This window comes from Ambystoma mexicanum, chromosome 8, assembly GCF_040938575.1.
Source record: "Ambystoma mexicanum isolate Mex_15411 chromosome 8, UKY_AmexF1_1, whole genome shotgun sequence".
Lineage (NCBI taxonomy): Eukaryota > Metazoa > Chordata > Amphibia > Caudata > Ambystomatidae > Ambystoma > Ambystoma mexicanum.
The window spans coordinates 115,392,303-115,417,472 of record NC_090929.1 but is presented as its reverse complement, the minus strand read 5'-3'; the positions used below and the strand labels follow the sequence as shown (position 1 = coordinate 115,417,472).

The following is a 25,170-nucleotide window of genomic DNA, read 5'->3' as shown; positions in this document are numbered from 1 at the left end:
TTTCATTGGCCAGTCCCTTTTTAATGCCACACCAAATCACTAATTAAAACACAGCATTCCTGACAACAACTTGTTTTAATTGGAACTTGAGTATCTAAATTGAACATTCAACTTAATTTGATGTTGCTCTGAGTCAGAGACATTACCTGCCCAAATAAGCTTGCAGAGCTGAAGGGGCTCTGGCGATGCGGCAGTAGTGGTAGAACTGGAGGCCAGACCAATATAGGGCTGGAGATTGCTCGAGAAGAGGCTCGACTCAGATACACAAAGTCAACGTTTGATCCACATTTAACTATTGATTTCTTTAAATGTTCTCCCAGTAACTATAGTGCACAATTTGCATTTAATATTCTTGCACACAGACCATATGGAATAGATTAGTCCACAAGCATGCCTTTATATTGGAAAAAGATGGCTCTCTGAGACTGCGCCAAAAGAATGGTGCCACAAAATCTTGATTCATTTGCATAAACCATTTTTTTGGCGCAGTCTCGAAGAGCCATCTTTTTCCTGTTACTATTAGCGGTTTCTGGCTACATCCGCTTCCTCTATCAAGACGTGACTAATCATCAGTTTTTATTAGAGACAAAATAAGAATTCGGTAGCTACTCAGTGCAAAAGGTCTACCAAGGAGTCGCCGTTTGACCAGCTTCCACCAAAGCCAGCCTCCCCTTTATTCCCCATGCCTTTATATTGATAAGGAGATGCTAGAAGTGCACAATGTGACTACTCAAATGCCAGGAGCCAGTGGGTGCTCACGCCAGATCTTTGCGTATTGACAGTTCGAGAGCTTCTGCGTCCTTTCCAAGCCGACTATGCAGCCCTCTAAAGTACTTTGGGGGTGATTTGAATTATTAATGTGGGTTGTGTGCATACATTTTATGACATGCTCGACCTATGTGCTCTGGTGGCTACTTCCGGTTCTGTACTTGGGCTTACATACCCCTCATCGTCTGATCTGTCCGTGGTGGCACTGGGAGCAGATACTGACCTCTCTGAAAGTGAGAATCCATGTTATAATCTGAAGCCTTCTTAAGAGCATGATTGCCCAAACAAACATCTTGTATTTGCTCCAGAACAGCAGGGGTCGTTTTTGAAGTACTACTGGTGTCTGACATGCTTTGTTCAGTGTCACTTGAATCTTGAGGAGGAAGCTGAAGAACGGACCACCAATTTTGTTTGCATTTAAATAGAAGGACCAGCAAGTGATTTACATTTAAGAAACCTTGATCTGCAGGTCACCTTCCAGGTCCCTCACTGGAAATGAAATGTCCACACTTAACAAAGGACATCTGTAAGCAAGGCTTGATAAAGCACTCTCCCACTACATGAATCCTCCTTGAAACACAGGGAACTCCACGCATCTCTCTTCCTGACAACATTTGCTCAGTAAGAGCCGTGATGAGGGCAAATGATACAATTGCCTGAAACAGGTTTAGGCAAATTTGGATTAAGAGAGATTTGCAATCAAATGAATTGCTGCAATTGGATTGTATGACAATATATTGACTCTCAGGAAACTGAATCAAAATGAATACGTTGAATTAAAAAAAAAGGCTGTAGAAGATGGGAGGACAACTGACTATGAACACTGTGGCTACAGTGCCCATATACTCTTTGCCATACTTTGGGGGTCAGAGGTATCAGTAGAAATGGTAGAGAAAAATGGTTATACATCAATGCCTGTGCAAAAGTCTCTAATATTTAAGCAGTATGTTGCTTACAGCTTTGTAAAGTAGTAAGTACACAGGTTATACCATCAAAACTTTCCTGAGCCTGGACTGGTTAAAGTGTTTAGTTAGGTGTTCCTAAGCACTTTGTATAGTAGTCAGTGAGCAGATCATATCATCACAGTATTTCCTGAGCCTTGGGTTGGGACAGGTTCCACAATCAGGTCCTTAAATCATGAGTGACCAGAATCCGGGCATCATGCCAAAAAGCTTTTTAATGTTAATCAAACAACGCATTAAGATTAGGCTGTATTTAGCCTAAATCCTATATCATTGCCAAAAGCAAACATGTGTTTCGATCAAATCTTGGTCTTCTTCAAGGCAATCTCGTGAGTTATGTATGCATATAATATTGTCAAAACCTAAATTTAGTAACCAAAACTTTGACAATGAAGTTCTGGGCCAGAGAATAACCGTCTCCAATTACAGGATTAATAATTCAGAAAAAGGTCTTATTATTAATAATGCTTGTAAGGCTCAGTATCTAAGGTAGCCTGTAACATCTCATTCCTTCTTATTCTCATGGTCTAAATGTCGGTTGTCCTGTTAGGACCAAGCACGCTGTGCTCTGCATCCCATGGTTGTGGTAATTGCCACCATATTACAGGGGGAATTTTCAACCTGAAAATATGCCAATTTTGACCCCCACGTATCCACCACCGAGGTATGTGTATGTTGTGTACAGAAGGGAAGAAAGAGCACATTGTGATGCTGGAAATGCATTGGAGGGACAGGGCCTCCGTATCCTTGTCCTTTACTGCTTTTTATCGTGTGTTCTGTCGTGTTTTCTGCACAGGAATGCATCTGGGACTCCTGGTGGTGCAGCTCTCTCTTTTGGTTTGGTGAACAGACCCATGGGATACCCTTATGGCACCCATGGGAGGGGGTACAACCCTGTGCCCCTAGTGTATGTTTTTTTGGGCACCTGTGGGTGGCCCACAGAGCAGGGTCTGGGCTGGTGACAGCTCCATGCTGAATTTGACAGGTGCCCTGAGTATCCTCCATTTTGGGATACCCAGGCCCTGTCATTGGAATCAGTTGATTCCTGATAGGAAACGAGATGGCACCTGTGGCCTCTTGCTTTCTATTGCCTATTGCCTGGGAAGCCCTGACTCTGTCCCTTCCCCCTGACCGGCTGTTGGGTGGAAGTTCCATATATGGTGTTGTTGTGAAGTCCAGACCAGACTGGCTGGATCCTTCCCAATGACTGTATGTTGTGGGTACACCATGTGGGTGGGACCTGGGTGAATGGAGTGTGTGACGAATACGCATTCTGTGTTGTGGGTGTCTAGTATCTGGTGTTTGACACAATGACTGAGACAGCCCTGCCTGAAACTGGTATGAATGCAATGTGGAGTGTTGAATGGCTGGGTACTTGTCCCAATACACATAACTTGTTGTGAGTGTCTGGAGAGGAGTGAATGGCCTGAATGCACTATGCACCAGATTGGATGCCTGCCTGTATGAATGCCCTTCTGACCAATTGGTTGCCTGAGTGTGACCCAGCAGAATGAATGGGAGATCAACTAGTATATCTGGGGGCCTCTCACAGCTAGAATTCGTGTTCAGAAGCTGAAGAGTAACTGGAGTAAACTGAAGCTTAACCTTGAAACCCGGCTGGACGAGAAGAATTGCTGTTGCTCTCTTTCACAATCTGAAAGCTGCAGTGCCTCCAAGGACTGACCCAGAGAGGACCTGGTAAGGCGCCCTCTTCCCGTGCACCAGCTGATCTTTGCCAAAGCTCCCTGGTAGACAGACCTTCGACAGGCTGCCGACCGGAGACGGGGACTGCCACGGAATCCCAAAGAGAAGCGCCCGGACTGTTGTCCGCCTCTGTCGATGACCACCATGCCGACTGGAGCCGCCGTGCTCCCGTTTGCCTAAGGACTTCATTTGATCCAAGGACACTCTCGTCTGCATCGCCACCCGCTTTATCCCACTGGAGAAGGCCCGACTGTCAACGCGGCGTGGGGCATCCGCTAGTGGGTTTCCCGCCACCCAGAGACCACAGAGACGCCGACGACTCGACGCCCTTGCTGGGCCACAGTTCTTCAAACTCTTTGCGGTCCAGAGCTATCGACACTGAGGTGCCCCGCACACCTCTTGCTTGCAGGATGTTTACGCTTCCCCATCAATGAGCACCACTAGGAACAAAGCTGCCACTTCACTGTCATAGCTCATCCTGTTCTCCATCGGATGTTCGACGACCCGTGACTCCTGCCTTAAAGGGAGGGCACTCAAGAAGGGTCATCGATTCCCCGCCGAGGAACGCTGCAACGCCAGGTACTTTGGGGTTGCAGAACTATTGGCAAGTCTATTGTGAACAATATATGGACTGGGATTGTATCTTTATTCTACAGGTTGCCCAGGTGGGGGGATCTCCACACAGAGCTGTGTTTAATGGTAGCGACCAGTATTCTGCCACTTGTTCAACCATCTTGCTTTCCTTCCTCTCTCTACTGTTGGTTTCCTCTCTATTGATCTGAGTGACATTTTGACAGTATAGTTGATGCACTTTAATGAGATCTGATAATATTTGTGGTACCACTGTAGAACTGTATATATTTACCATTGTTGATTTTCTGAGCACAAAGTGAGTTATTGTGATAGTGTACATAACCTTGAATATTAATTATATAAAGACTGTGTTTTAATCGATATAATGTGCGAACATTCCTTTGTGGGGGTTCGGGGACTACACTGTACTTAAGAACCAGCCTGCATCACCTCCTGAGAAGCTAGGCCTTCATTGCTCGACCACGTACCAATAATAGAGAATCTTGGCTGGGGTCCTCTGTGCCTCTCCTCTACCATATAGAGAGCGGAAGTACAGACATCCCCCTCCAGTCTTTACACACATACCTTCAACTCATAAAGAGCACTTTACTCATGGAGCATTGTAAATGGATGAGAATGTGGGCCCCTCTGATGCCTATAATCCCACCGCCTTTCCCAAGTATTTATAAAAAGGTAAGTATTGGCCCTTGTGTTCATTAGAAAATGTACTGTCGTGCTACTATACACTATGAGGGTGGGAATGGATAGAATTAAAAACATACATCAAGTGATAACTCTGGAATACTCTTAGAGGTATTTCAGAAGTACCACTTCCATTACCGCCGGGCTGATGGTATTTCTGCAACTTGGCAGATTTGGAGAGATGCCCTGGCGATGGTGGTAATTACCTCCACGTATTTTAGGTCGTAAATCTGCCCAGACTGTAATGAGGTCAGTTATGGCTTAAAGACACTTTGCATTACATGTACGTATTAGAGTCATAAGGGCACTAGTGCTGCAATGTTAGGGGTCAGGAGGTCAATGACAAAAGTACACCCTTACACATAGAGCCCCTTGTGTGGCAGCCCCCTTATGGGAACCCAAAGTGTGGGTGCTGTGTAGGCTACAGCCAAATAGGGTCCAACGATAAAGAAGGCTAATCCCTCTGCACCGTCCACCAGCTGGCTGCCTAGCACCCCCCTTTCAATTCATGATGACCCAACATTACCCTGGGGCCCACAAATCCCTTTTCTCTGACATGACTACCAACAAAGCCCCAGTAATACTTGTGGGTGTCAACCTCCCCAAAATCTCCCAAACTATCCACAGGCGGCCACAGCATTGCACCCTTCACCTGGTCCTATCTCTGTTCCCTTTTTAACCTCTCTCTTTCTCTTAGAATCTTTCCTTCCTGCTTCAGGGTAGCTACTATCCTACCGATCAAAAAAGACTTTGGCCGACCCTAACAATACTGGTCTTCATCTCTCCATACTTACTCTTGAAAGCCTCGTCTTGATCAGGATCTCTCCCTATCGAGATACCAGGATACCCAGCCAGCCTCTCCGGAGCCATCACTCATCTGAAGCTGCCCTCTCTCACCTCTCACCCCTTCTTACCATCATAAACGTTCCCTGTGTCCTATTACTTTTATAGCAATTTTCCACCTTTGAGACTGTCGACCGTGCCTCTCTCCTTCATGCTCTTGCTGACCCAGCATTCAGCTCTCACATGGCTTGCTCTATTTCTCCCCGTCTCATCTTCTTCACCTCAAAGACCAAGAATACCTCGGACCTGACCCCCCACCCCATCAGAGTCCTCCAAAGCTCAGTTCTCACCCCTTTACTCTGCAACCTATGCACCTCCTTCCTCGCCCAACCTCCTTGTTTGGTTTGGGTTCTCCTATCACTTCTTTGTGGGCAACACTGAAATGGTCTACCCCTTCCCCACTGTAACACCCGATCTCTCCACACACAAGTATATTCCCCCTAAGCAATCTGTCACTGAATGGCGCTTGGATTACCTCCTCGAATATTGAAGTTATCTGTCTCCTGGCTTCAAATATCCCCCACCCTTTTCCCCACCTATTGCATTTCCCCCTCCCCCTAAATTTCCCAAACCTGGGGTGCTTTTAAATTGCAATTTTCAGCAAAACACGTGTTGGAAAAACGGGTGTCGGCAAAAGGACGTGATACCTCCTGACCTGGCCCTGGTTTATGTATCTTGCATTCCCCAATATCTACTGGTCGATCGATTATTGCCATCCTCTCTTATGCAAGACACCTGTTCAGAATTGCCCGGAAACATCCGGTACAAGTGTTTCCGGTTGAAACAACTATTTCCTGAGTAAATACAAGGCACGCTCAGCGCAAGACCACCAGCCTATGCATGTACAGAGAGGGGTCGTTCCAGCTGGAAACTCTCTGGGAAGAGATGCAGTTACACAGCCACAAAATGAGAGACCACCGAAAAGGGCAGACACCCATCAATTATAATTATTGTAATAGCAATTTCGAGGGGGTAGCCAGGACGGAGACCGATAGGAGCCGCGTGTTCTGTAATTTGTGAATTGCTCGGAACTGACGTACACAAAGGAGCAGCAGAAGGCGCTGTAGGTGGTATGACATGACTGCTGCCCACTCCCTAGGGAAAGGCGACTGCCCCCGTGGGTCATATCAAACGCCAGGTTATGAGTGCATGATCATGGCGGCTGCTCCCATCGCAGACAGGCAGCCACGCTGCCAGCAAACCCACGTGTATACAGAGACGCCTGAACGACTGGGGACCACATATGGAGTTGTGACATGAGTTCTGTGCTGTGCTACACAATAGCTTGTTGCTCCAGACTTTCGTTCATTGTTGCATTCAGTCTCCAGTTGCTGCATGTTACTTTTCACTTTGTTTTACCAATAAAACACACTCGTAATATATCAGTGTGGAATAAAAGGTGGATGCTTTTAATTCTGACCCCACCCCCTTAAGATTAGCTGCCAATTCTAAAAAAACATTTTTAACTTCGAGTGATTTCCAGTAGAATGCCACGCCCCCGGGGTACTTAGGGAGTGAGCATCCGGCAATTGCCCACCTCTCCTGCACTTCCCACCTCATCTCTCGATTGATGTGGGTCCTGCCCAAGCCTATAGGTGTTATCCTCATTACATTGGGGGTCATTCTGAGTATGGCGGTAGGGGGGTTAACGGCACCGGTAAGGATGCCGGTGCCGTTAATCCCCTACCCGCCGCATTCCGAGGTCCCTCAGCGCGTCCCACCAGGGCCGGCTGGTTTTACCAGCTGGCCTTAGCGGAATCCATTAAGGGACCATGGAGCTAATAACGGGCCCGCAAATTGCGGGCCCGTTATTAGCTCCTTCCCCATTCCCATTGAGCCCTATGGGAGCTCAAATGGGAATGGGGAAGGGTTTTCGAAATGGGGACTTTCCGGGTCCGCATAGGTCGGAATGTCCCGGTAAGTCCGCATTCTGACTACCCGGACCCGGACCCGAGTTTGGAGACAGCCATGGCGCTAATAGCACCATGGCTACCTCCAAACTCGGAAAGACCCCAATTGTGTTGCCACAGTTTGTTTACCAGGGTATTGTCGTTGCCATACCAGCTCTCATTTGACACAGAGGCTGATGTGGCATCCCGGACCGCCTTACTCACACCGGCCTCCTCTGGGTTAGGTTTGGGGGTGAACAACCATTTATCCAATAGACATGGTAAACCTGTCATTTCCAGAGGAAAAACCCCACTTCTTTGTTGGCTCCTTTCACCAACCTTTCCCCATTGCCGCCTTTATTCTCCGCCTGCTGTTTCTCCTCCTGCCTCTTACGCTTCGAGTTTGATTTTTGTGACGGCTCGGTGATGGCCCTCTTCTTCTTTCTTTAAGTGCGCTTTCTCTATTTTGCTATGGCTTTAAAGTTTTTGATTTGAGTCTGGGGTGGCAGTAACGGGGCATTGGCAGCCACTAGAGTGCTAGTGATAGGATAGTCCAAATCCCGCCTCTTTTTCACATTCTTGTTCAAGTTAGAGGCTTGCTGTAGGGGGCACTAGATTTCCATGTCACTTTCCTCACTATTTTTAAGTATTATATCCATGAGCCGTGCAAATATTTTTTCAATTTTACTTGTTCCTGCACCATCGTCGAGCATAAACCAAACACTGCATCAATAGTGACTAGTGCGTGGGCTGGGGCCAGACGGGGCTGGACCCTGGCAGTCTCCAAAAAGTGAGACTGAGCCGGGGCCCTACCATGGCCCCCCAGTTGAACCAAGCCATGGCAGCTTATCATCCCCCACCATAGCCGTGACGGGAGATGAGCCCACCAGCCACCGATAAATAAGTCAGGCAACAGAGTCCAGCAACAGCTGTGACTGACAGAATTGCCAGCCAGTCACAGCGTCGCACAAACTGTTTGAGTGATGCTGTGACTGGCTGACACTTCTGCCAGTCACAGCTGCCTGCTACAGGAAGTGCATAACTTTTGCAAACTGTAACTTCCTCTGGTGACCCCTCACGCGGGTCACCAGAGGAAGTTAGAGAGTCCCAGCCTGGCCAGGCCTAATAAAAGGGTGCGCAATTTTAGAATTACTTACCTTTGGCACTGGATTCTATGCCCATGGTGCGACCGGTGATGACCACCATCCGACAAGAATGCATCCGACGAGAAGGAGAAGCCTCACATCCACGGTAGGTGATTGCTGCCACTGGCTTTGCTGTTGCTTGTTGCAGTTTCAACTGGTCAAGGCAAACATCTCACTTCAGTGTGTTCGCCTTGACCAGCTGAAACTGCAACAGACAGGTATAAGGGGTTCATTTCACGCTTTATTTTAAGTGCACCCTCGCCGCACTACTTGCTATATATGCTCCCCAAAGAACCTTTGTCTGCAGTTTTTTTAATGAAAAGTCAAGCACTGCGATATGGAAATGAGGGCCACTTTTTTCTTTATGCCCAATCATATTTTGTATTCTCAGTCGGTAATTACACCAACAGCTGTTTTCTCTGTGGCATGGTTTTGACATGTTGGGATGTTGGAAAAACAAGGTCTAGCAGTGCCTTAAACCTGTACTTGGTGGTAATGTTCTCTAGTGCCGAAGCTCATTAGTGAGTTTCACACTTAACCCTGAGACCACCTGTGACTCACTGCAGACAATTCACCCATATAATCATTAAAATCTTGGTTTTAAGGTGTTTTAATTGTGAAAGTACGGTTACCAATAAAAGTCTTTGGGGCATATTATCTCTTGCAAATTCCGTCTATACCTTACACCGCCTATTGGAAGAACCCCATGCGATAAAAAGGCTCTACCATGCCTGTTTACTGTGAAAACTCTGTGCCACACATGGCCAAATTAATGAAGCTGCCAACTTTAATTAGCGAACTCTGATGTTGAGCCAACTGTTGGCTGGGCTAGCACATTTCAGCTCTGTGGAGCTCACTTGCATTTGATGCCAAGGCAAAAAGCTCTTATTTGAACAAATCAAATTTGTGAAGTTACAAAATTTTGTATTGCATTTGAAAACTGTATATAGGGTGTCTGATTTGTGTGAAGGAGCTCAAGACTTGCCTGCCTACTTTTTCCATATTCCTGAAAGTTCTCATTGTTACAAGTGGTTCACGGTTTATGTAACTGTTGCAAATGCACATTTTAAAATGCCACCAGTCAAATACTATTGTGTCTATTGCAATGTGACTCACTAGCAATGTTTCCTTAGTGGCAATTTTAGTTTTATAAAAAATGCATGGGGATAGCATAAGGGACCAGCGTATGGGTAGCATAAAATCTGGTTCACAAATAAGATATAGTAACTTACATATTAGCTATGTTTAGTGCACTAAACCACATTTTCATTTTTTACAGATAGGAAGCCGAGAATGTTAAGCGTGCACAGGTCAGAAACAGATCCAGTAGTGATCTATCCCTCCAAGATTTTCTGCAGCCATTAACGATGTCGGCAAAGTCTGTGGTACTTCCCAAGCGCAAGTCTATGCAGACTTCGCTGTTTGACTATTTGCCATCAGCAGAAAGATGTAAGGTGTCGGAGGCTGCCACCAGTCTGAGTGGGGATGAGGAAGCTAGCCCCGTCCATTCGAGTAGCGAGGCAGCGGAAATATGCCAGGATGTTTGCGCTAAGGAGGCCAGTAGCTCCAGTGCATCTCTCACTACACTGCAGCCTGTGCCAGAAGAGCCTCTTCTAACCCCTGATTGCTGGGGCGCGCAGCAATGGCGCTATTTTAAGGAGGAATAAGAATGGACTTTTCTGGCTTCTGGTCACATTGGATGCTGTGGGTGTAGGCACGTGAAAGCAACAGTTGGCTTATCAGTGCACTACAGTGGGCAAGGGTTGCGCATAAGCATAGAATGGGCAGATGGAAAGGTGGGTCCTTCAGGTTCTGGCAAACATGCTAGGTAGAATCAGCTCCGAAAGAAGATTGTGGAGCACAAGTGAAGTGGTGCTCATAAGGCGTCATAAGACATTCTAACAGTGCGAAAAGGAATTACATGACGGAAGCCATGCAGAAAAGCAGTGGCACATATTTGGAAACACATGCAGAGTGTTTCACACTTTTTTCTACCTGGACGAAAAGAATCGGCCATTCACGGGTCACCCTGATTTGGTGGACCTTCAGGAAGTGAATGGCAGCGAAATGGGTCGTGTGTTGTACAGTGATGTTACTGCAAATGAGATAGTGATACATATTGCATCAGAAATGCAAAATAAGTTAGTGTGTTATATCAGAGAACACAAGCCAAAGATTGCTGTGTTTGTGGATGAGAGCATGACTCTCAGCAACAAATCAACATTGATTATTTATCTTCGGGGTCATTTTGGGGCTCATAGTAACCCAGTCACCATTTTCGTTGGACTAGTGGAGCTACAAGAGACAAATGCCTTGGCCATAAAGGCAGCACTGCTGGGATATTTTGAGAATGTTGGCATCACAAAGACCCTGTTGCATGCGATCTGGATTGCTATTTGTTCTGATGGTGCAGCTGTAATGTTTGGTAGCAAAGGTGGGGTGCCAACATTATTGCACCGCATCGGCCACACCCTGCTGATGTGGTGAGGGGATTTGTCCTTCCCCTACACCCCCAGCAACCCTTCAGAAGATCCAGTGATGAGAAAAGAGGGGTTGGGGCTTGCAGTTACCACAAGTAAGCAGGGATCTCACCAGATCTCTCTTTACGGTTGGGTTGGCATTGGCAATCCCTAAACCAGGGGCTGCAATGACAGTGCCAAGGGTACCAAGGGAGTGGGTCAAGGCAGCAGTTGGTATGGTGCTGCTGTCAGACCCCTAAAAGCTTTTTTTTGGTACAAAGGTTAGTTGTACCCTTGCACTAAATGGTAGCCTGAGCAAGAGACCCCTTACAGAACTAATGGGGTCCCTGATGTGCACAGGTGTACTCATGGTAGATTCTCTTCTGATGGGTAAGACCAGCTCATTTCTGGGACACGTTAATGAAGGTAAGGTTTGATATTTGTTCCCTGCTTTGATGAACTGTGTGGGACGACTCTAAAGTATATTTTAAGCAGGTGCTGTGAGGTTTTCCACCATCCGCACAGGGAGAAAGCGCTCGCCTGGGCTTTTGGAGTTTTGTTTATTTAAAAGAATGAATGATGGGAGATCAACCTTTGGAAAATATGTGGGGCCATTCCCGCACATATTTTCCACACTCACTGCACAACAGAAAAATTTACTCTGGGAGGACACAGTTTACCAGCGCCGCCCTCCCCTGTCATGTGTAACTGACACCTGACAGCTGTGGGTACATCAAAAGCCTCTGACCCTGGGCAACCTGATTAGAATTGCAAGGCTCCATGGATTTGCATCCCCATTGTTACCCTTTGCTGGTGACAGAAAATACTGAAGAATGTTAATTAGCAGGCCTCAGGGAGGCCGGGGTGTGGGAAGTGACAATGGAGACCAGAGATCAATTACCTCTTTGTAATGCAATGTGCCAACGTGGTGCTAACACACCTCCTTTGTATGAAAGGGCAGTGAATGTCCTGTCTGGAATCACTCCTTTCAGAGCAGGGAAGTATATGAATTGTAGGAGACAAACATCTGGCCGCAACCCCTACTTCAAAGAAGGCGGTTCTGTGTGTTAATATCCCCGCAAAAATATTGCAATACAAAAATATTGCCATATTTTTGCGGGGATATTGAGGCCTGGACCCTGCGGGGTGACACCCCCGCAACCTCTGCATTACATTTAAATATGCAAGGGCACCCCTGCAACCTCCAGTCCCACAAATGATCCCCCCCAAAAATATCACTTATGGCGTCCGAGACGACCATATATACAGCGATATTTTTGGTGGGGATAATATGTAGGGATACCAAGGAGGCCCATGATGTGATGAAGCACCACATAGGGCACAGTTAATTAGGGAGACACTTTGATGTACAGCAGACAAGAAGATGAGTGGGACTTAGAAGTGTATGTTGTCATCCTTCCTCTGTCTGTTGCCAAGAGCCCCGATGCTGACTTGAAGCATCACTGAATATTGTTGGTGGAGACCCGGGATTTGTTCATTAAGGGGGGGCTTAGCCTGCAACAAACATTGGGGCACGTTTGGCTTTAAAAGAGGTCTGAGCCCCTCACTTATCAGATCATCTGAAGACTTCGCAAGGAGTAAGAAGGACTCATTTGGAGCCGAACTGAAGGTACAGTCTACTTTATATCTTCCAACAGTGAAGGAAGTCCAGGGGTTCCAAGAGGGAAGTAAGATTGCTCCCCTAAACATCTCCCAGGGAACAGAGGGAGATACTGGACTCAAAGGACGTGTCCACCATCTCCAGAACTGGTACACAGCCAGCACGGAGCGTGCTCTGCTAGGTTCTGACAGCAAGCTTCCTAGGTGGGAAGCGCCAGAGAGTCTCTGGACAAAGGACAAGGCCGTTGCCTGCTAACACCCCACTGAGCTTTGCGCCGTCCGCCTTGAATGTACACAAGCCTTGCAAAGAAGCTAAGAGGAGTGCCTCTCAAGCATCATACCAGCGTCCATCTTTTTAAGGACAATTTTGAGACAGTCGGGTTCTCTAACTGCATCCGGCTGCACTGCTGTCTGTTGTTACGCCGCAGTCACCAGAACTGTCCGAGACACCTCGACCAGCATTCCAGATCCACCAACCAACACAGAGACAATGATTCTTGGCCCTGAGCCACCGCGCTGGAGAGCCTGCAGACGTCCATCCAGGTTTGCTTGCCGTACTGCCTGCCGCCTGGTAACCGCAGCTGTCTCATGCCACTAACTCTGTCTCACAGGCTGGCAAGCACCCTGGAACCGCGTCGATGCTGTTGAGCACCAAGAACTTCTTCAGCACCAAGTACATTGTGGTTCTGTCCCCCTGGTCCTTCTCCGAAGGCCCATAGAGACAGTGACGACACTTTGCCCCTTTGGTGTTGAAACCAAATAATCTTGAGCTATAAGACTGATTTCTTTACCAACTACCCTCTTGTCAGTATTCAGAGTGCATCCCGTTCCTTTGTTAAACTGCTGTCCTCTGTGTTCCTTTACAGTGTGGATTGTAATTGCAGTGTGCTCGAACTGTCTGTTGTAGTAATAATAAAGTAGATATTTGTATACAACCTTGACTGTACAGTCCCTTTTATCAGTGGTTAATAATTGTATTTTTGCTGTGCTGCAACTAATCAATGATCCATGACATTGCAGAGATAAGCCTGCCATTCCGTGCACATTACCAAAATTTGACAAGGAGGTCTTATAATTTATTTGTATTCCAATCTGTTCAGATCCCTTCTGGTGTACTAGAAGTGTGGGGTTGATCGATGGTTTAGAAACTGATATTCATCCCTGGATCACTGGTGCCCCAGAAGTGGTGTCGCCGCATTGGTGGCAAGCGGTCAGATTGGTTGTAGCCTTGGGCACAGCTTAGTCACCCAACGATAATAGTACTGTTGCAGGCAACTTTTCGTCACTTCTAGGTAATAGTAATAGTCATGGAGCGTGACATGGAGACTATAAAAGGCATGACCATGGTTGTCCTGAGCGTCTTATGTCCAGAGAGGGGACCTCCCCACAATACTAAGGTTAATAAACCTGAGTTGCTGACCAGCCTCCAAGCTTGGGTAGACGCGAGGGCGGTTGGGGAGAAGACCCCAGGGGACGGGCTAGGTCCTCTGTACCCGAACAGACAAGACCTTCCGGAGGGGGTTAATGACAAGGATGACCGCATGAGCAGCGACTCTCACCAATTATCCTGCCGGGGGGCAAGTGTGGTTTCTCTACACTCGAGAGTGTCAGTGAGGACAGGGGCTAGTGCAGCATCCCGCAGGTCCCAGGCCTCAGCACAGTCTCTAAGTGGCCCAGTAATTGTTCCGGCTGTAAATGAGGAAGCGACTAGGAAGCTCCTGCTTGTGGAGAGGAGACTAGCACTAGAGGAATAGAAACAATACGATAGAGCTGCACAAGCTGGCGCTTGAAGAGCAGAAAGAGGACAACAGGTCTGCATCTAGTGAGATCGGCAGTAGTGGCTCAAACCAGAATGGCAGGCATAAGCCCCAACGGCATATCCCCAAAGATTTAGTACAAGCTTATGAGGTGGGGAAGGATATTTTTGACTGGTGTGAAGTGTTCAAGCTGGTATTCCAGCTGCAGGAGGTGGATGAGGTACTGTGGGGCACATCCCTGTGAGTCGCTTACCGACACCAGGGACTGATGCAATTCTTCAGTTAACTCCTGAGGAAAGGCCTGTTTCTGAAAGCATGAAGGCAGCCCTCCTCAGGAAGTTCGAACACTATCTAAAGAGCTTCAGAGAGCTCGGAAAGAAGAGTGGGCAGACCTTTCAAGCGTTCACACACTTGTCGTTGAAATATCTGAGCGGGTGGGTGACTGGTAACAAAGTTGACACATTTAAAGGAATGTACAATTTGATTGGGTGTGAGCATGTGTTGAGAAATTGTGAGGTTGACCTACAGCAGCATCTTGTGGACAAGACTATCACAGATCCTAGGGAGCTTGCAAAGGCTACCAACAGGTTTGTGAGTAATCGAGTCCAGAAAAAGCCTCAGGCAAGCACACCCAAGCCGGAAGAGAAATCGGCAGACAAAACAGTAAACAAGGATGGGAAGGACAAAGGTCCAACCCAACCTTATTCAAAGGCAGGTCCCCAAAAGAGCAAAGGGAAACCCCCAAACTCTAGTTTATCCTTGTATACCGAAAAGAAGAGCGTGGGCACCCCTAACACTGGGACATCTGCGTTTTCACCACCAAAACGTTGTTTAGTGTGTAGGGAACTGGGCCATAGGAAAGGGGATACTGCTTGCAAGGGTTTACCCAGCCAAGTCATTGTAAATGTTGGTCTCATGGAAGAGGCCATCATTAGTGTGGGCCTCTCAGAGGAGGACTTCCCACTAGGCCAGGCAGTGGCCGAATGTGGATTGGTTACACTGAGTGGGAACGGTACCGGATCTCCAGAAGAGACCCAGTTCCCAATAATACTCAACTCTATCTAGAGCATGTGTACATCAATGGACACAAAACTCCTGCGATCCGAGAAACTGCAGCTGGCGACACCTCTGTCACTCAGCAGTGGGTACAGCCAGGCCAGTATATTTATGGGCCTGAGGTGTGCGTAAGTGAATTTGATAGTAAGAGTAAGTGCCCCTTGGCAATAGTAGAGTTCAGCTGGCAAGGTGTAACGACCCAGCGCCGTGTAGCAGTGAAAGACTCCATCCCTGTCTCAAGTCTGTTGGGTAATGATCATACTGATATCGAAATAGTCACAGTGGCTACACGATTGAGGGGCAAAGAGAACGCCAGATTGAATGATCTGAAAACCTTAAGGTCTGGAGTGCTTCCAGAGTGCTGCTTGTTTGAAGGACCAGTTTAGCCAGTAGCCACTAGTCCAGTTCCACAGACTACTGAGTCACCTACACCTGCGGGAGAGGGGCTACTAGCCATGGAAGACCCTACTTTGGTAGCAGAGGACCCTGTGACTTCTGAGTTGCCTGGCACAGTGTAGGAACCTGAGGTGGAGGACCAGGTGGGCACAGATCTGAAGGGTCTGCCCAAGCTGGATGAGTTCACATCAGGTGGGGCCCAGATCAGACTGACTTCTACACAGCCCAGAAAAAGTGTCCCACTCTGGCGGGTCTGCAGAAGCAGGCAGAGGAGCAGGCTAAGGGCGAGGCCCCTGGACTGTTCAGATTATACTGAGAGGATGGACTCCTGTACAGTGAGCCAAAGGATTCTGAGGGCGAGGACACCAGAAGGTTGGTGGTTCCCCAGTGCCACAGAAAGTTCCCCTTGGATTTGGCTCAGCAAATTCCTTTAGCGGATCACTTGAGAGTGACTAAGACATTGGACCGTTAGTCTGCACACTTTTACTGGCCGTAGTTTGGCTTAAAAGTTAAGGAATTTGTTCGGTCCTGTCCGACTTGTCGAGCTTCTGGCAAGTCAGGTGGTGCTGCAAAGGGCCCCTTAATTCCACTACCCAGGACTGGGTGGCCTTTCGAGAGACTAGGCATGGATATTGAGGGCCCTTTGGATCCTCAAACCAACTCAGGGAACCGATATATCTTGGTGGTGCACCACGCCACGGGATACCCTGAGGCTGTCCCTCTGAGGAGCATCAAAGCCCCTGTGGTTGTGAAGGCTTTGATTCGGATATTCTCCTGTATTGGATTCCCCAAGGGAGTCATTTCTTACAGGGGATCAAACTTCATATCAGCATATACGAAGGGTATATGGGAAGAGTGTGTAATCACCTACCGGTTCTCTACCTCCTTTAATCCACAAACCAATGGGCTTGTTGATCGGCTCAACAAAACACTGAAAGGCATGATAGGTGGGTTGGACGAGCACCTGAGAAACAAAATGGGATATTCTCATTCCATGCCTTCTGTTTGCCTACAGGGAGGGGCCACAGAACAGAGTAGGGTTTAGTCCCTTTGAGCTTATGTTTGGACACCCTGTATGATATCCCCTCAGTATAATGAAGGAGGGATGGGAAAGCAACCCCTCATCCTCATCACGAGATGTGGTGGCCTATATACTCGGCCTTTGGTCTAGAATGGTAAAGTACATGAAACAGTCAAGCAAGAATCTAAAGGTCATTCAGGAGCTGATGAAACACTAGCACGACCAAAAGGCCACAGTGACAGTCTATTCTCCAGGCCAGTGAGTGGGGATTATGGAGCCTGTCAATCCCAGTTCCCTTCAGGACAAGTGGACTGGGCCGCACTGTGTGCTGGAAAAGGTCAGTGGGGTGAATTATCTCATTGATGTGAAAGAAAATAAACAGATGTGCAGGGTCTTTCACGTCAACCGGCTAAAAGCCCATTACAGCTGGGATGACTTGGTCATGGCATTAGCAACTGACAGAGAGACAGAGGAGGAAACTGACCCCCTCCCAGAGCTCCTGCACACTGAAGCCACAGATGGGGCAGTTCATTTGTCAACCTTGCAACAGACCTGTCAGAACAGCAACTGACAGACTGTCGCTGTTTACTATGACAGTTTGCCGGTCTGCATTCACTGACTCCCGGTTGGTGCATCCATGAGGAGGACACTGGAGACAGTAAGCCGGTGAAGAGTAGAATTCACTGGATGTCCGATAAGGTCAGGGGCACCATCAAGGAAAAGTTTCCAAGATGTTGTTCCTAGGAGTAATAGAGCCATCCCACAGCCCCTGAGCTAGCCCAGTGGCACTGGTCCCTAAAAAGACCAGTGGTGGGAAGACTGAAGTATGCTTTTGTATGGACTAGAGCAGGCTCAATTCTGTCACAAAGACAGATGCTCACCCCATTCCTCAGGCAGATGAGCTCATTGACACGCTCGGTGCTGCCAAGAACATGAGTACTTTTGACCTCACAGTGGGGTATTGGCAGGTCGGCTTGACAGATGGAATGAAAGAGTGGTCGGCATTCTCAAACCCAGAAGGACATTATCAGTTCACTGTGATGCCCTTCGGTTTGAAGAATGCCCCTGCCACTTTTCAGAGGATGGTTAACCAGGTTTTGTCTGGACTGGAAAACCTCAGCGTTGCCTAAGTAGACGACATTGCTGTGTTCAGCCACACCTGGGAGGACCATGTATCCCACCTGAAACAAGTGCTTCACGTGCTGCAGAATGCATGCCTGTCTATCAAGGATATGAAGTGCCAGATAGCGCAGGGTACCGTGACTTACCCATGCCACCTGGTCGGCGGAGGTAAGACACAACCTCTTGAAGCGAAGGTACAGGCTGTGAAGGAGTGGGACATCCCCAACACACAGACACAGGTGAGAGCCTTTCTAGGTCGCACCAGGTACTACCAGTCATTCATCAGAGGGTATGGGACCATTGCCAAGCCCTTGAATGATGTAACGTCCAAAAAGATGCCAAAGAAGGTAACTTCGACCCCCGCCTGTCAAACCTCTATTTAGGATTTAAAGGATGGATTGTGCAGGGCACCAGTTCTGGAAGTGCCAGACTATGGTCAGGAATTCATTATCCAGACAGACGACTATGATTTTGGGATTGCAGCAGTGTTAGCGCAGCTGAACTCTGAAGGGGTAGAGCAACCCGTCGCCTACATTAGCAGGCGGTTGACAAAAAGGGAAAGGAACCGGGCTGTCATAGAAAAAGAGGTGTATGCAGTTGTGTGGGCTGTAAAGAAGCTGAAACCCTACATCTTTGGGTCTCACTATATGATCCAAATGGAGCACATTCCTCTGCGATGGTTAATGGCCATGCAAGGGGAGAACCCTACACTTTTGCGGTGGGCCATATCCCTACAGGGATTAGATATGGATATCCAGCAGAAGCCAGGTTCCCAGCATGGAAAGGCAAATGGCCTCAGCCAGTACTTTCACCTTGATGATGAACCAGACCCACAGTAGGGTGGTGGTTCACATGTTGAGGCTGGGCGGCATGTGTGGAATTCGACTATCTGCACAGGGAGAGTGTCTCCTTCTCTGAAGGCCCCTAGAGACAGTTACAACCCTTTGCCCCTTATATGAACTATAAGACTGATTACTTTACCAACTACCCTCCTGTCAGTATCCAGAGTGCATCCCTTTCCTTTGTGAAAATGTCTGTCCTCTGTGTTCCTTTACAGTGTGGGTTGTAATTGTAGTGTGTTAGAACTGTCTGTTGTAGCAATAATGAAGTAGATATTTTTATACAACCTTGACTGGACAGTCCCTTTTATTATTATGTAATAATGCTATTTTTACTGTGTTGCAACTAACCAAAGATCCACGACCTTGCAGAGATAAGCCTGCCGTTCCATCAACGTTACCAAATCTGGACAAGGAGGACTTATAATGTACTTGCCTTCCAATATATTTGGATCCCTTCTGTTGTACTAGAGGTGTGGGGTTGATTGATAGTTTAGAAACCAATATTCATCCCTGGACCACTGGTGCCCCGGAAGTTGATTCATCACAGGTGCATTAGCCTTCCGTACTGTTGCCTTTTCGGCTGCGCCTTTATGGTGCTGTGTGGGCTTGCGTCATGTCTGCCTGTCCCTTGGCCCTGCTGTACAGCTGAGTAACCATGGACATTGTTGAAAACTGTCCAGAACAGTTTGGCATGCACTAGCACAAACATATGTGTGTGCCAAGTGGCTATTGTATCCAGTGCTTTAAGTGGGGTGAGAAATCGAAGAAGGGCTGCAACGAGAAGGTGTGGCCTACATTATGAGCATGGGCCGACGCGCTTGGGGTTCGCCCGAGCCCTGCCTGTGACAAGCCAGTGTTGAATTGCACTGTACTGTATCATTAGTGCACGGTTAATTTTTGTTTCTTTCAATAGACTGTGTCAAGCAGTCAACTGAATGAAACCAATGGGATCCAGCTCCTACAAAATAGCACAGTGCGCTGTGACGCTGGTTTGTCATCAGCAGGGCTTGGGTTTCTATCCCCGGCATGAGGCAATACAAAAACAGCTTTTTTTTATTGTCCCATGCTAGGCATTGCAACCCCAGCCCTGAAGCTAATAAACCAGTGTTGCAGCACACTGTGCTATTTCATAGGCGCAAAATGTCTTTTGTTTTAACAGGCTTTATGTGTCAAGCAGTCTATGAATGAAACACATGAAATTCACCACTTAAGCAATAGCACAGTGCAATGTGATACTGGCTAGTCACCGACAGTGTGCGGGAGGGCACAGAAAGTACAAAAATAGTGGTTGTCTGGGGTAATGTAAGTCCGGGTTTGATCATGGTTTTTGAAGAGTGCCGGGGCCCACTTAATGCCCTGGTTGTATCTGCCCCAGCCCACTTAAAGCCCTGGTTGCAGCTGCCCGGCCCACTTAGAGCTCTGGTTGTGTCTGCCACAGCCCACTTAAAGCCCTGGTTGCAGCTGCCCCAGCCCACTTAGAGCTCTGGTTGTGTCTGCCCCAGCCCACTTAAAGCCCTTGTTGCAGCTACCCCAGACCACTTAGAGCTCTGGTTGTGTCTGCCCCAGCCCACTTAAAGCCCTGGTTGTAGCTGCCCCAGACCACTTAAAGCCCTGGTTGTATCTGCCCCAGCCCACTTAAAGCCCTGGTTGCAGCTGCCCCAGCCCACTTAGAGCTCTGATTGTGTCTGCCCCAGCCCACTTAAAGCCCTGGTTGCAGCTGCCCCAGGCCACTTAGAGCTCTGGTTGTGTCTGCCCCAGCCCACTTAAAGCCCTGGTTGCAGCTGCCCCAGGCCACTTAGAGCTCTGGTTGTGTCTGCCCCAGCCCACTTAAAGCCCTGGTTGTGTCTGCCCCAGCCCACTTAAAGCCCTGGTTGCAGCTGCCCCAGCCCACTTAGAGCTCTGATTGTGTCTGCCCCAGCCCACTTAAAGCCCTGGTTGCAGCTGCCCCAGCCCACTTAGAGCTCTGGTTGTGTCTGACCCAGACCACTTAAAGCCCTGGTTGCAGCTGCCCCAGCCCACTTAGAGCTCTGGTTGTGTCTGACCCAGACCACTTAAAGCCCTGGTTGTAGCTGCTCAACACGTTCCAGGAGAGGTGGCTTAAGTGCAGGTCTTCCGCGAGGACATGGCTGAACTACAGTGCATATATCATAGAATGTCCACCGTTGTCTTTGTAATGCACGACTTTCAGTTTCACACGCAGGTCGTTCTGTGTTGTGTTGTCTTATGCTATGGTATGCCATATTTGTATCCTCTGCCAGGTTATACTATGCTATGTTATGTCATGTTGTTATGGGGTCTAACGCTATGTAATGTCCATGTCTGTTATACCACATCATCGTATATTGTGCTGTTATTTTATGTAAAGCGACACCATTTTATTTTATGTTATAACCCTACAGTGGTGGTGATTTGGCTCAGTTTAACCGAGAAGCAAAATAAGATGCAATAGCGCCTTCTGGCTGCTTCGAAACGCTATGGATCATTTGTAATGCCGTCTCAGGCCGACAGGAGGGAGGCAAGGTAAGATGCAGCAAGAGGGAGGGAAGAAGATATATTAAGTGTGAGTCTCTATGAAGCTAGCCCAGGCTCAGTTGGCAGTTACCGTCTGCTGAGGGTCTGTGGAGGTCTGCTGGGGGCCATGCAAGCCAAACATCTGCTCAAAAAATGTGACCTATTTCAGCATCTTTCTTTATTTTCATAACTGGGCTTTATTTTGTGTTTTCTTTCCTGTCGTGTCCTCATATGCAGTTGAACAAGCAGAGATACGGAGAAATAGCACGAGATGAAAGTCAGATCTGTCCCCAGGCTCCCGCGCACACCTCTGTATTCCCGGAAATATTCCAGCTGTGGGAGAGAAATGCAGAGAGTGCATTTCCCCACCGACCAGGACACTTGCTAAAATAATATTTAAAAGTAACCAGCTCAGCTACAGACCCGGAATCAATCGCTAGAGCCAGGCTCTGCTGTGGTACTCGGCAACCTCGCGGGTCCAGCGCAGAGCTTTTCCATAATTGGGCATTTCCAAACAGGATTTCTTATGAATTAGGGGATTACATAATCCTGTAAATAAAGCACCTGTGTGTAAGCCTGTCTGGAGTGAAAGAAAACAGGTAAATGTTGATATAATCCCTTCTGGAGGAGACTACACATGGCAATCAGCGTCCATATTGAGTGTGGAAAAAGGTCTTGCATGAAAAATACTGAGGTTTGCAGAGTCAGTGGCCTGCCTGCACTGCGCGCCCTGTGGTAGTAGCTGTCTAATGCTTATTGAAAGGCGCTTTATTGAAGTGTTGGATGAAGGTCAGCACAAGCCAATCACAAGCCAATGCGGCAACATGTCAAAAAGATGTGGTGCATAAGAGGAGGACTTCTAAAGTGCTACTAGAGAGGCCACCAGTTGGTTTCCAAGCACGTGTTCTTATTCTTTCTCACTTATAAATGGTATTTGGTTTCACTCCAACTCCCCGAATTAAGCATTACCCTTCTTTTTGACACCATCATTTTTTTAAAACTCTTTTGTGATTGCAACTCCAGCTCCCAGAATGCAGCTTTTCAATCAGTCTCTTTCTCTTGTAAAGCTGATGAGATTGTTCCCCGAACTCCCACAATGCATCGCTTTCCTTAGTTCAAAAAAAGGCTTCATTACGAGTCCGGCGGTCTGGGAAAAAGCTGGTGGTAATTCTGTTAGTGCCACTTTTTTTGGCATAAATGGAAACACATCTGTTTTTTCCACACCAAGGAATTATACATTTGGAGGTAAAGTGAAGGAATTACCACCAGCAAAAATATGGACGTGAAGCCACTACTTGCCCGTCAAAATTGGTAGATTTATGGTGCAGTAATTCTACCGGCGGTAAATCTGTCAAAAGTCACTATATAGTCATATGGACTTCTAAAATGTCAATTTACCACCACTTATAATCCCTTGGTAAGTCCATGGGCCCAAGGGGCAGTAATGGTAATCGATTTTACCACAAATGACTGGCAAACTCGTAATGAGGCCCAAAGTCTCTTTCTGTTGGTTTTCAACGGTGTGGGATTGTATGGCATGGCAAAGAGGCTTCCTATTATTAATTTAAATTATTGTATTGCTCTAGATCAACAGCAGAAAAAAAAACAAAATCCCATAACCCCCTCATTCCCACATGGGAGCCTATAAAATCCTGCTCCCCTTGAAGGTGCTCCTCTTTTTTGTATTACTTCCCCATCTCAACTGAAGTGCAGGTTTTCCTTTACCTCATTCTGGGACTGTGCTGGGGGAGCCTGTGGAATTCCCAGGATTGAGTACCGGCTTTTGAGAGCCCACGCCGCGTTATCAATGTGCAGCTTTGCCTCTGTTTTCTCTTCCACCACAGACTTGGTGTTCAGCAAGGGCCCAGGTGTCCACCCTCTTTGTATTTATGTTTCATGGACCAGCTTTACGCAGGAGTGCTGCGGCAGGGAGATGTTTGTTGTTTGTCCGTCAGTGCTTCTATCCAGGCAAACCTTGAGGGTTGCACTGAGGGCTATGTCTGAAGAGGATGGGAATAGGGATGCCGTGTCCCAATTAGTGGGGTTGCGGATGTTGTTCGCGCTCCCTCTTTTGATTTGGTCAAGGTAGGTGATGGGTTTCCCTGTTGAGGGACTCTGAAGAGAGAGACCTGAATATGGTCCTCGTTGCACCAGTCCCACCCTCATCTCGACTTCACAGATATTAGAGGTTTACCTCGTTGCTGGCGCCCTCGTCCCCATCATCGATGTATCACAGATGTGAGAAACGCTATCACTCAAACAGCCATTTGGACCCTATCCTGATGATGGCACTGAATAGAGCAAGTCGACTGACTGTAACCACGAAGAAGGCTGATGACATCACGACTAACACTACGACATAGATGTGTTAGACATGAAGCTCGCACACAATCCTGCATGAAGTTACGCAGACACTTAAGCCACACTACTCTTAGACACGAAGAACATGTTTAAGAGTCACTTAGATAGAGGATGGACACAGCTTTGCTAATGCAGTAACCGCAAGTTGCACAAGAATACATATGAACCGCTTACTGACACTTAAATGCAACTAACATGAACGGCTATGTAAACAAAGATGGAAACCACAATCGCATTGAAATGAATGGAAGACGCTGGAAAGCATCGAGAACACAGAAAGAGACCGGACATGCTAACTTTACGGAGATGCACAGACCTGGCTATCAATGAAGCTATTGTGCACAGCCTTACCAAGGACACCGAGAGAGGAAACGTTTCAAGTTAATAGAAGAGATAGGACACCTGCAAGAGTAAAGGAGGACAATGCTCATAATTGCAAGCAGGAAAATTAAGTTTGTGCTCCCTGCACACCTGACCTGAAACCTGCAAAACAGAACCTATTCATTTGAGCCAGACGGAGACCATCATTCCCATCAAACTAAAGGCAGGATGATACAAAAGTAATACCAGGATGAAAGCTTAATGTTCTGTCTCAAGGCCTAGAGGATCAGAGATGGTAACCTGTTAGTTCACCACCTTGAATAGTTGCTCATGGGTTGGTACCCTCCTAAAGTGCCAATGCTGAGAAGACCCTTGCTTACCAATCCCTATCCACTGTTCACGCTCGCTCACTCTTTGTTGCGAGGCCCAACCACAGTGCACTAACCTGACATACCTGTCGTTGTAACATTTAGTAAGTGGTCACAGGAGCAGCCACCAGATATTGCCTGGCCAATAGGGATACTAACCCCTATGTACTCGGTATGTAGTTTACCTCACTAACCAAACCTTTGTTCCCTCAGGTTTTTGGCAATGTAACATGTATTCTGCAACATCACACACCCTTAAAAGACTGTGGCCAGCCTGAGAACGATGAGTAAGTCCTGGAGAATTGCTTGTTGTCCATTAACTTGATCCATGTACCGAAAGTTTTCAATAAATAGTGAATTATGTCACATAACTGGACTCTTCTGTTTTTGGCGCGGGGGAATTCCTCGGCCCAGTTCCTCTTGCTTTGAATAAGGGAGATTTACAAATTCCTTGCCTGATTTCAACTTGGATCTGGATGGCCATGGGTTACAGGATGCACTGGGCAAACCTATGTGTTCCCCTGATTTGATTGGTCACCCAAAGTTCAGCGAAGGGTGCCTGTCACAGGTTATGGGGGATCATGCTAAAACGTTTGTGAGGAACAAAAGGTCTTCGACGGGCAGAAGCAAAACAAGGGCGGAATGCACTAGATCTTCCCTTCCCAGTGAGGCTACGTCTGCCTCCTAGATGAACACAAAAATAGTCACGTTTTTCTCCAAACATGACAGGCGTGTGTCTAAGGCAGTGGA

At 47.5% G+C, this 25,170-nt stretch overlaps 1 long non-coding RNA gene across 1 annotated transcript in view; it reads left to right on the top strand.

Annotated features, from left to right (window-relative positions):
- Positions 1 to 24,693, top strand: part of LOC138471686 (uncharacterized) — an 87,228-nt gene extending 62,535 nt beyond the window's left edge. The window contains exons 2-3 of the long non-coding RNA XR_011268490.1: positions 21,259 to 21,379; positions 21,608 to 24,693. This is a non-coding gene — a long non-coding RNA (uncharacterized lncRNA). The remainder of the gene's footprint in view (positions 1 to 21,258; positions 21,380 to 21,607) is intronic.
- The last annotated feature ends 477 nt before the right edge of the window (positions 24,694 to 25,170 follow it).